The sequence below is a fragment of the Tamandua tetradactyla genome, chromosome 12 (assembly GCF_023851605.1).
Source record: "Tamandua tetradactyla isolate mTamTet1 chromosome 12, mTamTet1.pri, whole genome shotgun sequence".
Taxonomy (NCBI): Eukaryota; Metazoa; Chordata; class Mammalia; order Pilosa; family Myrmecophagidae; genus Tamandua; species Tamandua tetradactyla.
Window position 1 is genome coordinate 24538053 of NC_135338.1, and position 13321 is coordinate 24551373.

General features: G+C 35.7%; 1 protein-coding gene across 25 annotated transcripts in view; it reads left to right on the forward strand.

The window, feature by feature from the left end:
• GPHN (gephyrin) overlaps nt 1–13321 on the forward strand; it is a 750954-nt gene that overhangs the window by 688998 nt on the left and 48635 nt on the right. The gene's annotated exons all lie outside the window — the stretch shown is intronic.

A 13321-nucleotide genomic window follows, 5' to 3' on the forward strand; every position in this document is an offset into this window, starting at 1 on the left:
TCACTGAGTAAAACTCATTCTGCTTGGGTAATTCTTCTTCCCTTAAGACTTCATCCCTTAAGATGAGTGCTTTCATAGGTCCAGGATGTGCTTTTGAGGGTCTCTGACCTACCATTTCACAAGACATGCTCTGACACCTACCTCAGCTACCTCAGTTTAGACTCCAACTGGGATCCTCAGACATAGCATCTTTTCAGTATCCTGAAAGGGAGTGGCTTTTGTCATCTCACCTTAAACAGTTCTCTTTTTTCCTCCTGATTTAATTTTCTTTCTCTGAGAACATTTGGACTAGGGACTGTTAGAACATATTTTCAAGCATCATTCCTGTTAAAATTTTCAGCATTTGTATTTACCTGTATGTTTAGTCCTGGAGACATCCATAGCTAAGTAAAAAGTCAACTTTAGAACCCATACTGTTGAAGCCAGAGTCATGGGTTACCTAGTGTTATCTCTCCCTGGCTCCCTAGCCCTAGAAAGGGAGTAGAAAGAACCCATTGCAAAAAAGAGCTCATTATTATTTTGATTTGGACCTTACCAATACTGTCTCCTTCCATATAAATTTTGAACACCTAAAACTATCCTGATACAGATACAGCCTTAAAGAAGACAAAAATCACTTTCTGAGAAAATATAGGATAAATCCAAGGATTTTTAAAGCACAGATATATGATCCCTAAAACAAGCAGATCTGAAACTCCAGGGAACAAACATCAGATTCTTTAGAATTTGTTTCCCACCCAGCCTTGGCTCTGTCCCTGCCTCCAGCTGCATTTATGAACTCTAAGAAACTTTATAAGATAAGGGAACTTTTTTATCCTTTTAACCCTAAGTTCTTCTGGACTATAATTATGCCCATTTTCTCTCCTATTGACTTTTCTATTTTAAAAGTAGTTTCTTGATGTGCTGTATATACAGCATAACCTTACTATAAAGGCCAAAACACCATTGAAGGGCTCATATGTTGCTATGTTAATTTTAATTTTAATTTTCTGGGACACTGTTGATTTGTGGTAGGCATTTCCCAATAATTAAATGTTGTCATTAAATTTAACTCAGAAATATGTCTTGCAAACAGCATAAAGATCAACAAAACTATAAGCAGGATATAGGCAATGCAGAAAGTGTGCAGATCTCTAATATATGCTCTTCTCCCTAACAGCAATACCTTACATCAAACTGAGAGCCATAAAAAATATGACTGATGCAAATCTAGGCTTTCCCAGCCTTAGAGTGCTATATTGAAGACGCCCAGAGTGAACAGTTAAAATACAGAGGTGGGAGGTGGGAGGAGAGAATTTATAATTGTTCTAATGAAAATCTGTAATGGGGGCTTAGCAAAGGAAACGAGCAACATTTAATCTACAGCCTGTTGATATTCTGTGAGGTTACCTCCCTCTACATTCTTCCCCTTTCCTTGTAACTGTTCACTATTGAAAGTAAATGTCATACAGAAGCCTGTATGTGAAGCTTTCTAGGGAAACAAAACAGGGCCCTGGTAGAGATTCTACCCTATCTTTAAACCAGGGAGAGAAAGAAACCAGGGACATTCTTGTGCTCAAGAACCCTTAGTAAGCTAGTACAGAGAGGGGTAGGGAATGAGGGAGCTATCCTTGTCATTAAAAAAAAGGTTTGAGTCTGGTTTTTAAATTCTGTATAAGTCTACCCTTCAGCTCTTATTCATATCACCTACCATAATTTTGGCAATTAATGTAATATAGAACAGTAATACTTTGTAGCTATTTGAACTGAGCTCAAGCTCAAAAAAAAAGCTTTTTTTATTGTAACTTTTATTTTTAAAAAAGGTAAATAATAGTGCAGCAAAGATTACAGGTGGAATGTTTCAAATACCTAAGAGTTACCAGCTATATTTGAAGAGCATCAATTTATAAATTGATTTATATAAATTGTTTATATTAAAATACATTCAACATACATTCATATTAAAATACAACAGGGGGTTCTCATTACTATTGAGAGACCCACACTACTATTGGGGTTCCTAGTCTTTTTCTTTAAAAAGACCAATTATGAAGCCTAGAGATGTTAAGTGACTTGTCCAGTATTATACAACCAGTTAATGGCAGAGGTGGAAATGGAATCTAGATCTCTTGAGATTAACAATCCACATTTCTCTTATGTCACTGGAGACAAGATAATAAATATCTTGTTAGAGAAGAGAGCATTAGTATGGGCTAGAGTGGTAAGAGATGGTATATTATTCCAAGTGGGAAACATGGAATGAACAAAAATAGAGATGGAGAAATAAACAGTTACAGGCGGGCCACGGTAGCTCAGCAGGCAAGAATGCTCGCCTGCCATGCCAGAGGACCCAGGTTTGATTCCTGGTGCCTGCCCATGTAAAAAAACAAATAAATAAATAAATAAATAAACAGTTAACTCAGGTCAAGTCAAGCTGATTAGCACAGGAAGGTCAGGTAGAAAGATAATGCAGGTAAACATAGTAGAAATTTAAGGATAGATTTTGAAAGGCTTTTCAATCCAGGCAAAACTACCCAATTCAACTAAATTTAAAGCAGAATTGACATAATAAAATAAACCATTATGTCAGAAAGCTTTAGAGAGAATAATGTGTTTATTCATTGGTTCAGTCAGGAAGTATTGATTGTGTGCCTATATGAAACACCTGGAGATTTTGTTAAAAATGCAGATTCTGATTCAGTAAATCTGGAGTGAGTAGAAATTTTACATTTCTAACAAGCTCCCAGATGATGCTAGGGCTCCTGCTCCATGGATCACAGGAGTAGCGAGGATGTAGTAAATTTAATCATGCATCTACTATGAATTTCAAGCCAAGGACTATTGAAGAAACAAAGCTGAAATAGATACAGTTCCTGCTTTTGAGGAAGCTGTAGCTACTAGTAAAAAATGTTTTAGAAAGTTCTGGAGCTTCAGCTCAGATCTAAAGTAGATTTAAAAGAAAGATTAATTCCAGATAAATTGTGAAGGACATAACTTAGAAAAGTGTGAGTGTTCATTTATCTTCATTTGGATTGCAAAGCGTCTTTTAAATGGTATGTGTGTGTAGTTAAACACAAATAAAATGCCTGAAGTATCTAACTGTTGGACATCTCAGCCACAATTTTACATCCCTCTCTAGCAACACACCATTTCTGTATCTTCATCCTCCATTGCCATTCTGTCCTTTCTTAGCATGACTAGCTCTTCTGATTTTCATCCAGTCTCTGTTAGACTCTCCTGAGTCACCTACAAGGATTCTTTTTCCTGTGCTCCTTCTCTAAAAGGAGGTTTTCTCTATGGCTTTTTGTCCTTCTAATCCCTTATGCTAATTATTCACAAATATATATCCCCAGCCAAGATCCCTGTCTTGGGCAAAGCACCTATAGATGCACCTACCTACTGGGTGGATCTTCTTTAAAACCCAGTACAAACTCAACATGTCCAAAATTAAGCTCCTCCTCCTCCCACGTTCTGTATGCTTTTCTCCAAAACCATCTTATTCCATTTCATTTAGTTTTGTCTTTCTTGGTCATTGCCACCACCATCCACCAAATCACCCAAACTAGAAGAAATCTGAATGGAAGTCATCATAGCTCTCTCTCTTTTGCTCACTCCTATGTTCAAGTCCTGGAGATTTTACCACCTCCGTATTTCTTCTCAACATTCCCAGCTCTTCATCCCTACTGCCCTGACTTAGTTCAAGGCTTCATTTAATTTTTACTTAATAAATAATAGCTTATTAACCACTCTCCCTTCCTTAAGTCTTATTCTCCCCTCTAGCTCACCTTGTCATCTGCTACCAATGTGATCTTTCTAAAATGAAAATCATATACCTTTGGCAAAACTGAGGTTTGTTATATATAGGTTAGCATTCACTAAAATTTCCACAAAATTTTATGAAGGGTTATGCTGTATCAGACCTCGGCTAGTCTTTGGTAGCCTAGAGATGAATAAGACTGTTATTAGTAAGAACTGGGAAGAAGTTTTCAATTCTGTTCCACTCCTCTTTCCTCCCTACCCAATCCCCATCCATTTCCTCTAGTATCCTCACCCCAAACATGTCAGTCTTTACCTGGGAAAGAGGCACTGATCTTTACTAAGTACCCAGTATGTCGATGTCACTATGCTTGGTTCTTTCACTTATTTATCTTAATTAAACCTCATAAAACAACAGAGCCAGATAAGTATTTTTTATACCCATTTTATACATAATAATAATGATGAAGCTTAAAACAATCAAATAACCTGTCCAGGATGATGCAACTAGTAAAAGGCAGGTTAAGGAGTCCAACCTGGATCTGTTTATCCCAAGGCCCTTTCTCTTTTTGCTATACCATGGTGCCCATTAAGGATTCAACACCCCAGCTCATTAACGTGAAGGTTAATCAACCTAATAATCTATCTCCATTAGTATTCATATTGTCCAGAATAAAACTACTAAGGAAATTGTAGCTATGAACATTTCAAAAACCAGAGAAGGAAATCTTAATTTAAAATTTTAATTAGATATTGACATGTATATAGATAAATAATAAGGGTCTGAGTTGCAGGATCCTAGATCCATAGATAATTATAAAAGTAGAAAAAAGTGGCAGAAGAATTTATTACAGTAGTAGGTTTACTTCCTGGGCGCAAAAATAAAGCTACTTTTTATTCACTGTAAAATAGACACCTTTCCCTTACAAGGAGAAATAGCCCCCTTCCTTTTATAAGCTCTCTTTTTACCCTCCCTCCACAACTACTGGGGCTGCTTTTGCAGAGTTTTGGGTAATTTTTTTATACCAACTTCAAAACATCTTCTCCAAGCAAGATGACAAAATTGGGAGAAAGAGCGCACACATTGTGAATATATGGTAATTTTGGTAGTCAGACTGGCATTCAACCTACAAGTGACCCAGATCACAAATGGCTCCCATCTTTTTGCTTTTTTCCTACTAACCAAGTTCCTGTATCATTACTTTAAGGGAGGAAGGGAGAAAAGCTTTTTGAGAAATACAAGTGTGGGGAGAACCATGGACAGCAAGTACTGCTTAAGGAACATCCTACTTAGGAGAGGTGTTTTACTAAGTTTGAATATCCTCCCCACTGGCTAAATGTTTTCCTTTCACTGTATTTTCTGATAATCTAATATTTAGAGATCCGTTTGTGTTAATAAGCATTCTCTTTAAAAGCACAACTCCCTGAGGGAGAGTTGTTCAAATATTAACATGAATTAGTTCAAGCCAGATAATCTGAAATTTGGCCTGGATAATATTTAAATCATTTAGAGAACCTGGAGTTCTTTGGGGCACAGGGCAAACCCTGAGCAGGACCACATCAGAACCTTATTAGCATAGCAAGAAATTCAGGGCCTGGGAGAATGGTATTTGGCTGCAAGAAAGGAATACAAAAAGATAGGTGGAAGGATACCATAAATAATGCTTTACATTCTTTAACATTCTTTCATCATTCTTCCATCTTGTTTCTATAATTCAGGCTAGTACTAAGGAGTAACTCAGCATTTAATACTAACATGAGTAAGGGCTTTTTTTTTTTTTTTTAACTACCCTGGAATCTTGCCTACCACCTATACTATTGTTTATACTATTATTTTTATAGGAAATGTCTTTGAGTCTATACAACAAATTTTATTTACTGACACTTAAAATATAGCCTGGTTTAAACAATCCTTTTTGTCAGACATTAGGTTGCATCTTATCTTTCTCAATTGTAAGCCAATGATGAACATCTTTATAACTAAATCTTGACATGTACCTACAATTATTTGAGAATGTTTTAAAATTTTTATTTATTTTATGACTATTTGTTGCATGCTTTCCATACACAAAGCTATGTTGGTGTTAAGAGTAAAATGGCAAATAAGACATAGTCCCTGACTTCAGCTGCTGGTAGATATGTAGACAAATTGTTCATAGTTTATCCTCAGCAATTAAAACAGTGCCCAACACATGGTAGCTACTGAATAAATGTTAGGAAGAAGCAAAAAGGGAAAGAGAGAAACACTTTGCCCCAAATATAAAATTAGGCAAGCCTTGAGATTTCAAATTGGCACAGATTTGTGTAATAGGGATAACCACTTTTAAACTCCATCCCCTTTCTACCTTGAATAGGAAACAGTTAAATGACCTAGTTTTCTTCTCCCCCATGGGCTGGTTTAATAACCGATTAGCCACCTTTTGTCCTCCAAGACAGCATAAGATACTAGTTCCCTGTTGTGAAGGAAGAGTCAAAGATAAATGAGGACGTTTAGATAGGTAAGTGCTGTGTACCAGATGAGACATTTGTGGCCCGATGTTGGTCATTGTTTAATATTTGTTGCACTTCTCTGTTTTGTTTTTTGTCTTTTCTCTCAGTCTTCAAAAATTTTCGAAATTGCTATCTTATGTGGACTGAACAGGGTGAAAAAAAGAATTTGTTCATATTGAACCAGTGCTGTTTTCTTTCCCACCAGACTGTAAGTCCTATGAAGGCCAGGACAGGGTGTGTCATAGTCTACCACTGTGTCCACAGCACTTAGTAGAAATATTTCTCCTGAATTAGACAACCCTGCCTTCTTTTTCTACATCACCCTCTCTTTTCACGGAACCTAGAAGCTTACAACTATGCAACTATCCAGAAGACTCTTACAAGGCCCTTCAGAGTAAGTCTAAAAACCTTGACCATAGGAGAAGGCCAGAAGGGATGTCGCTGACAGTAGAAAAACTTAGCAACTCACACACCTCCCTGACCAAAATACACAATGTAAAGTTCTGTGGCTAGGCTGATGCATTTTTTCTTCATGAACGAAAATATCTTAGGGAGAAAAATTACAAATGGATTTAGAAGATTTTTATTTTTAGAAGTCAGGGAGCTTTTCCTTCAAATTTAAATACATAATCTTATATGTTTACCTCTTGAATATAGTAAGTAGTAATCTAGATTCAAATACACAAAATCCGCTTAAGGAAAAATTTTTAAGTAAAGTTCAACATCGATTGAGTTTATATCATTCCTAAAACTTATTTTAACTCTTGAGCTTGTTGCTTATATTTCTGCATCAGCTTTGAGACAGCTCAGTAATGTAGCTTCCAGATGGCTTACTTGGCTCTTCTACCTCTCAAGGCCTGACAAGCTGTAAAATTCCCATAATTAAGAAAAGGGTTCCCTCTTCTGGAAAACTGCCATCACAGAAGCCTGCCATACTTGAATCATGCCAGGCTTGCTTGGCTCTGTCGTAGATTGGTATTTGGGATTTGAATTGCCTGTTCCTGCTGTTGCCAATTTGTGAAGCTGCCTCTTCACATTAAAGCATGTGGCAGAAGAGGAACAAATATTGAGATAGAAAATTGGGTTCTTATAAAACTGGCACATTTAGCAGGAATTATCAAGATAGGCGTAATAATACAGTTATTATTTGGGCAAAGGCCACCGTCTTATGTCTTCCAGTTTGTAAACCAAACACGTCCCAGCTTCCTAGTTCTGGCCTAATGTTCTAAATGTAAGAATTTCTGATCACTGGAGAGAAGTTTGATCTGAATTTAATTGGTTCTTGTTACCTTTATAAACTGCCTGCTTCCCTTATAGAAGAAGCACCCTTTTCTGCCCTATATCCAAAGTTTTAATCTTTGAGTCAACATAATAGGTTTATTTTCTGATCGTTTATCAACAGACATTTCTCATTTTCTAATGGTTAACCAAAATTATTCTTTCTGCTTTAACAAATGTTTAATGACAACAGATTCTTCCCACTCTCAGTGAGAGAATTTTTAGTCATTTTCATAATCCTTAAGAGTTGCAATTACAGTTTATGTTACTTTTTCTTCTAAGGTTAACTTCTGAATATTACTGTACCTTCAAAATATTGTTTTCTTACCCTACCCCATAAAAGGTAATATCTTCCAGAAAACCTTTCCTAATAATTCCAAACCAATTCTAATCATTCTGTCCCACTCAGCATCTGTACAAGTTCTGTTATATATTTATATTTTCATTTTAATTAATGTATTCAAATTCAATCAATTATGTTAATTTATGGCTTATTTCACTTATTTCCAACTTTTTTTTCATATGTTTTTGTACTAGCTCATAAACCTAAAGGCAGGGATCATGCTTTCTTCTTTCTTTATATAACTTTGTACTGCCAGAACACCCAGTGGACTAAGAAACTAAATGATGGCTTTTTGTAAATTACTATATGATTAGTGTATATCCTGAATTATATTTGTTATCTTGGTATAATTAACTATAACTGTTCCTTAATCTCCAAATCCTAGAACTTTTTCTCACTATCCTGTCATCTTCACTCATCTTATAATGATACAGCTTGCAGTTGGAATAACAGATGAAACAGAAAACTAATTAGCAGCTGTTGTCCGTCTGTGTGCTTATATTAAATATTTTAAAATAAAACTGTGTTTGCATTTTGAGTACTCTGATATCTATAAAATCAAAACTTCGATAAAGGCCGTCTTGGTTTTGAATTTTATAGCAGACTTCATGGTAAAGCAAAAAGAATTTTATGCCAATATGAGTTGAGAGTAACTTAACACAAATGCAGATTTTAAAAAGCAAAAGAGTCTGAATTGAAAGTGAGCCCCCAAAGCAATCACATTGAAATATGAAAAGATATAATATTCAGAAAATAGACATACTCTTCCTTCAAAGAACGTAACTAGTACATATAGTTTTCAAAAAAGCTATATGTATTCCCTAATGAGTTTATTTTCATATTTCCTTCTCCTTTCTCCTTTTTCTACCTCTGTTAAGTTTAAGCTTCTTTCACATCTGATTAAATTAAAACTCTAGTAGGAGAAGGAGGAACCATCTCCCAACTTGAAGGTTGTTTTAGTTTGCTAAAGCTGCTGGAATGCAATACACCAGAATGGACTGGCTTTTATAAAGGGGATTTATTTAGTTACAAAATTACAGTTCTTCCAAGGAAAGACAGCTGGCTTTCTGTGTCACATGTCAAGGTGCACCACAAAGTCTGCTGGCCTTCCCTCCTACCTTCTGGGTTCAAACGGCTTTCCCCTGGGTGATTCCTTTCTGCACCTCCAAATGTCTGAGCCTGAGCTGCTGAACTCTTTTCTGACCTCTCTCTTTTTAAGCCTCCAGCTAATTAAATTAAATGTCACTCATTTCAGGGAGAATTCCCCTTAGCTGATATAATCAGCCATAGATGAAATTCATGTGTTAATGATTTAAGACCATAGCAACAAAACAACAGAGTACCATCACCTGGCCAAGTTGACACCTAAACCTAACTACTACAAAGGTGAATATCATGGCTTTTATTTTTTTCACTGAAGTAAAATAGTCAAATGTCCCTGATGTTCAAAAAGAGAGAGGAAAGTATGATCTGTAAGATGAGTACTGACTGGAATTAGTTTCTGCCTCTGTGCTTCAGTGCATATGTGAAAATGTCATTGTGTTTATGTAGCCTTCAGTGTTTCCACAGTGTCTTAAAATTGGAAGGAACTTCTGAAGTTAGCTAATCCAACCTTTCACTCAATGGAAGTGTTAAGGAGACTGTCTAACAGCTAGCCATTGGATTTTTATTTTAACGCTTTCAGTGAGAAAGATCTTTTTGCCTTATGAGGCAGCATATTCGAGTGTTGGATGACTTTATCATAAACATATTTTTCAGTTACACTAAGCCAAAATCTGCCTCCCTGCTTCTTCCATCCACTAGTCCTAGTCCCTCTGGAGGGCAGAATACCAAATAAACTAACTCACTCTTCTCCGTGACAGCCTTTCAGATATTTGAATACACAACCCTGTTTCATCTTAATCCCTTCTCAAGAAAGTAGTATTTATTATTACCTAAATGTTAAACAGCATTTTCTTTTCCATCCCCAGACAATATTATTTGTCCATAATATCATTATAATTCTAATATTTAAACACTCTCATTCCCAGAGCTACTGTGGCGAGGTTGAATTGAGACCAGAGTTTATCTAGCTCATTTTTTCGAATGCAGAGATTTGGTAGGGCAATCACTTTTATCATGACTTGTTCCCTCTCTTTATCCTTTTAACTTAGCTTTAAATTCTACATTGACATTGATATGCCATTCCTGCTTTTTTGCTTGTTTATATTTGCTTGGAGTATTTTTTTGGTAACATATATACAACCTATAATTTCCCATTTTAACCACTTTAATGAATACAGTTCAGTGGTGTTAATTACATTCACAGTGTTGTGCTACCATCAATGCCATCCCTACAGAAACTTTTCCATCATCCAAAACAGAAACTCTGTATCAACTGTTAACTCCCCATTGCCTACCTCCAGCCCTGCCCCTAGCAGTCACCTGTATGCTTATTTCTGACTATGAATTTGAATGTTTTTATTATTTCCTAAAAGTGAGATCATACAATATTTGTCCTTTTGTGTCTGACTTATTTCACTCACCATAATGTCCTTACGATTCATCCATGTTGTAGCACATAAAACGTCATTCCATTTTACAGCTGTATAGGATTCCATTGAATGTATACGTGTATCTATCTATATAGATAGATAGATAGATAAAACACATTTTGTTTATGCATTCATCTGTTGATGGACACTTGGTTTGCTCCCACCTTTTGTCTATTGTGAATAATGTTGCTATAAACAGCAATGTGTAAATATCTATTATTTCAATTCTTTTTGGTACATGCCTAGAAGTGAGTCATATGGTAATTCTACATTTGAACTTTCTGAGGAATTGCCAAACTGTTTCCCCTGGCAGCTGCACCATTTCACATTTCCACGAGGAGTGTACAAGCATTTCCATTTCTCCACATCCTTGACAACGCTTATTATTTTCTAGATTTTTTTTTTAATAGTAACTGTCCTAGCAAATGTGAAATGGTAACTTGTGGTTTTGATTTGCATTTCCCTAACGGCTAATGATGTTGAGCATCTTTTCATATGTTTATTTACCATTTGTAGATCTTTGGAGAAATGTCTGTGCAAGTTCTTTGCCCATTTTTTTAAATGAATTGCCTTTTATAGTTGAGTTAGTTGTAAGAGTACTTTTTATATTCTATATATTAAATCTTTCTCAGATATATAGTTTCCAAATATTTTCTCTGATTCTGTAGGTTTGTTTCACGTTCTCTATGATGTCTTCTGATACACAAAAGTTTTTAATTTGATGACATCCAATTTATTTTATCTTTTGTTGCTCACGCTTTTGGTGTAAAGTCTAAGAATCCAATTTTTTTTTTTTTAACATGGGCAGGCACCAGGAATCGAACCCGGGTCCTCTGGCATGACAGGTCAGCATTCTTGCCTGCTGTGCCACGGTGGCCCGCCCTAAGAATCCGATTTTTAACATAAGGTCTTAAAGATGTTTCCCTATGTTTTCTTCTAGAAGTTTCATAGATCTAATTCTTATATTTAAGAGTTTGATCCATTTTTAGTTGATTTTATATGTGGTGTGAAGTTTAGGGGTCCACTTTCATTCTTTTGAATGTGAATATCCAGTTTTCCAACACCATTCGTTGAAAAGACTATTCTTTCCCCATTGAGTGAACTTGACACCCTTGTGAAAAATCAGTTGGCCATAGATGTAAGTTGTTTGTTTCTAGACTCTAAGTTGTTTTCCATGGGTCTGTATGTCTGTCCTTGAACCATACAATACTATTTTGACCGTAACTTTGTAGTAAGTTTTAAAATAGGGAAATGTGAGTCCTTGAACTTGGTTCTTCTTTTTCAGAAGTATTTGGCTATTTGGGGCCCCTTACCCTTCCATATGAATTTGATGATTGGCTTTTCCTTTTCTGCAAAAAAGTTTGTTGAAATCTTGATTGAGATTGTGTTGAATCTGTAAATCACTTTGATTACAATTGGCATGTTGACAATAGTGTCCCAATTCATGAACATCAAATGGTCTTCCATTTATTTAGGTTTTCTTTAATCTCTTTCAACAGTGTTTTGTAGTATCCACATGTAAGACATTTACATCCTTGGTTAAATTTATTCCTAGATATTTAACTTTTTTAGTTGATGTTTTTAATGAAAATTTTTTTTATTTCTCATTGCTAGTTGTTTCAATTTGCTAAAGCTGCCAGAATGAAATATACCAGAAATGGGTTGGCTTTTTCAATGGGGATTTATTAGGTTACAAATTTACAGTCCTAAGCCCATGAAAATGTCCAAATTAAGGCATCAAAAGGACAGTACATTCTTAGAAGAAGGACTACTGCCATCTGTAGTTCTTCTGTCATGTGGGAAGGCACATTATGATGTCTGGCGGTCTATTTTCCTGGACTCTGGCTTCAAAATGGCTTTCTCAGCTTCAAAATGGCTTTCTCAGCTTCTCTCCAAAATGTCTCTGGGAGTTTTTCTCCTGGATTCTGGTTTTAATGGCTATCTTCAAATGTCTCTCTCTATTATCCTCTAATAGAGGACTCCAACATGGGGATTAAAACCCACCTTGAATGAGCTGGGTCATAGCTCCGTGGAAACACCCTACGTAAAAGGTCCCACCCACAAAAGGTCTACATCCACAGGGATGTATTAAAAGAATTGGGGGTACATAATAGATTCAAGCTAGCACACTAGGACATAGAAGTACCACTGCTGTTTTTTAATTGTGAAGAATAACGTATATACAAAAAAGCAATAAATTTCAAAGCATAACACAACAAATAGTTATAGAATAGATTTCTGAGTTTGGTATGGGTTACAGTTCCATAATTTTAGGTTTTTCCCTTCTAGCTGCCCCAAGACACAGGAGACTAAAAGAAATATCAATATAGTGAATCAGGAGTCATACTGATTTGTTAAGTCCTATTTTCTCTTTTATAACTCCATCTTCTCCTTTGTATTTTTTAAATTATTTATTTTTTATTGATATATACTATATATTCACATGCCATGTAATCATTGAAAGTGTACAATCAATGTTCACAATATCATCATATAGCTGTGTATTTATCATCACAATCAACTTTTTTTCTTTTTTGTGAAAAATAACATATATACAAAAAAACAATAAATTTCAAAGCACATCACAACAATAAGTTGTAGATCAGATTTCAGAGTTTGGTATGGGTTACAGTTCCACAATTTTAGGTTTTTACTTATAGCTGCTCTAAGATACTGGAGACTAAAAGAAATACCATTATAATGATTCAGCAATCATACTCATTTGTTAAACCCTACCTTGTCTGTATAACTCCACCATCACCTTTGATCTTTCTCCCACTCTGTAGGTGTATTTGGGCTATGCCCATTCTAACTTTTTCACACTGAAAGGGGCTGTCAATAATATGTGATAGGGGGATGGAACTAGTTGATGTTCTGGAGAGGCTGACCCCTCTGTATTTCAGGACTTATCTGTTCTGGGAACTCATCTGGAGGTTATGGG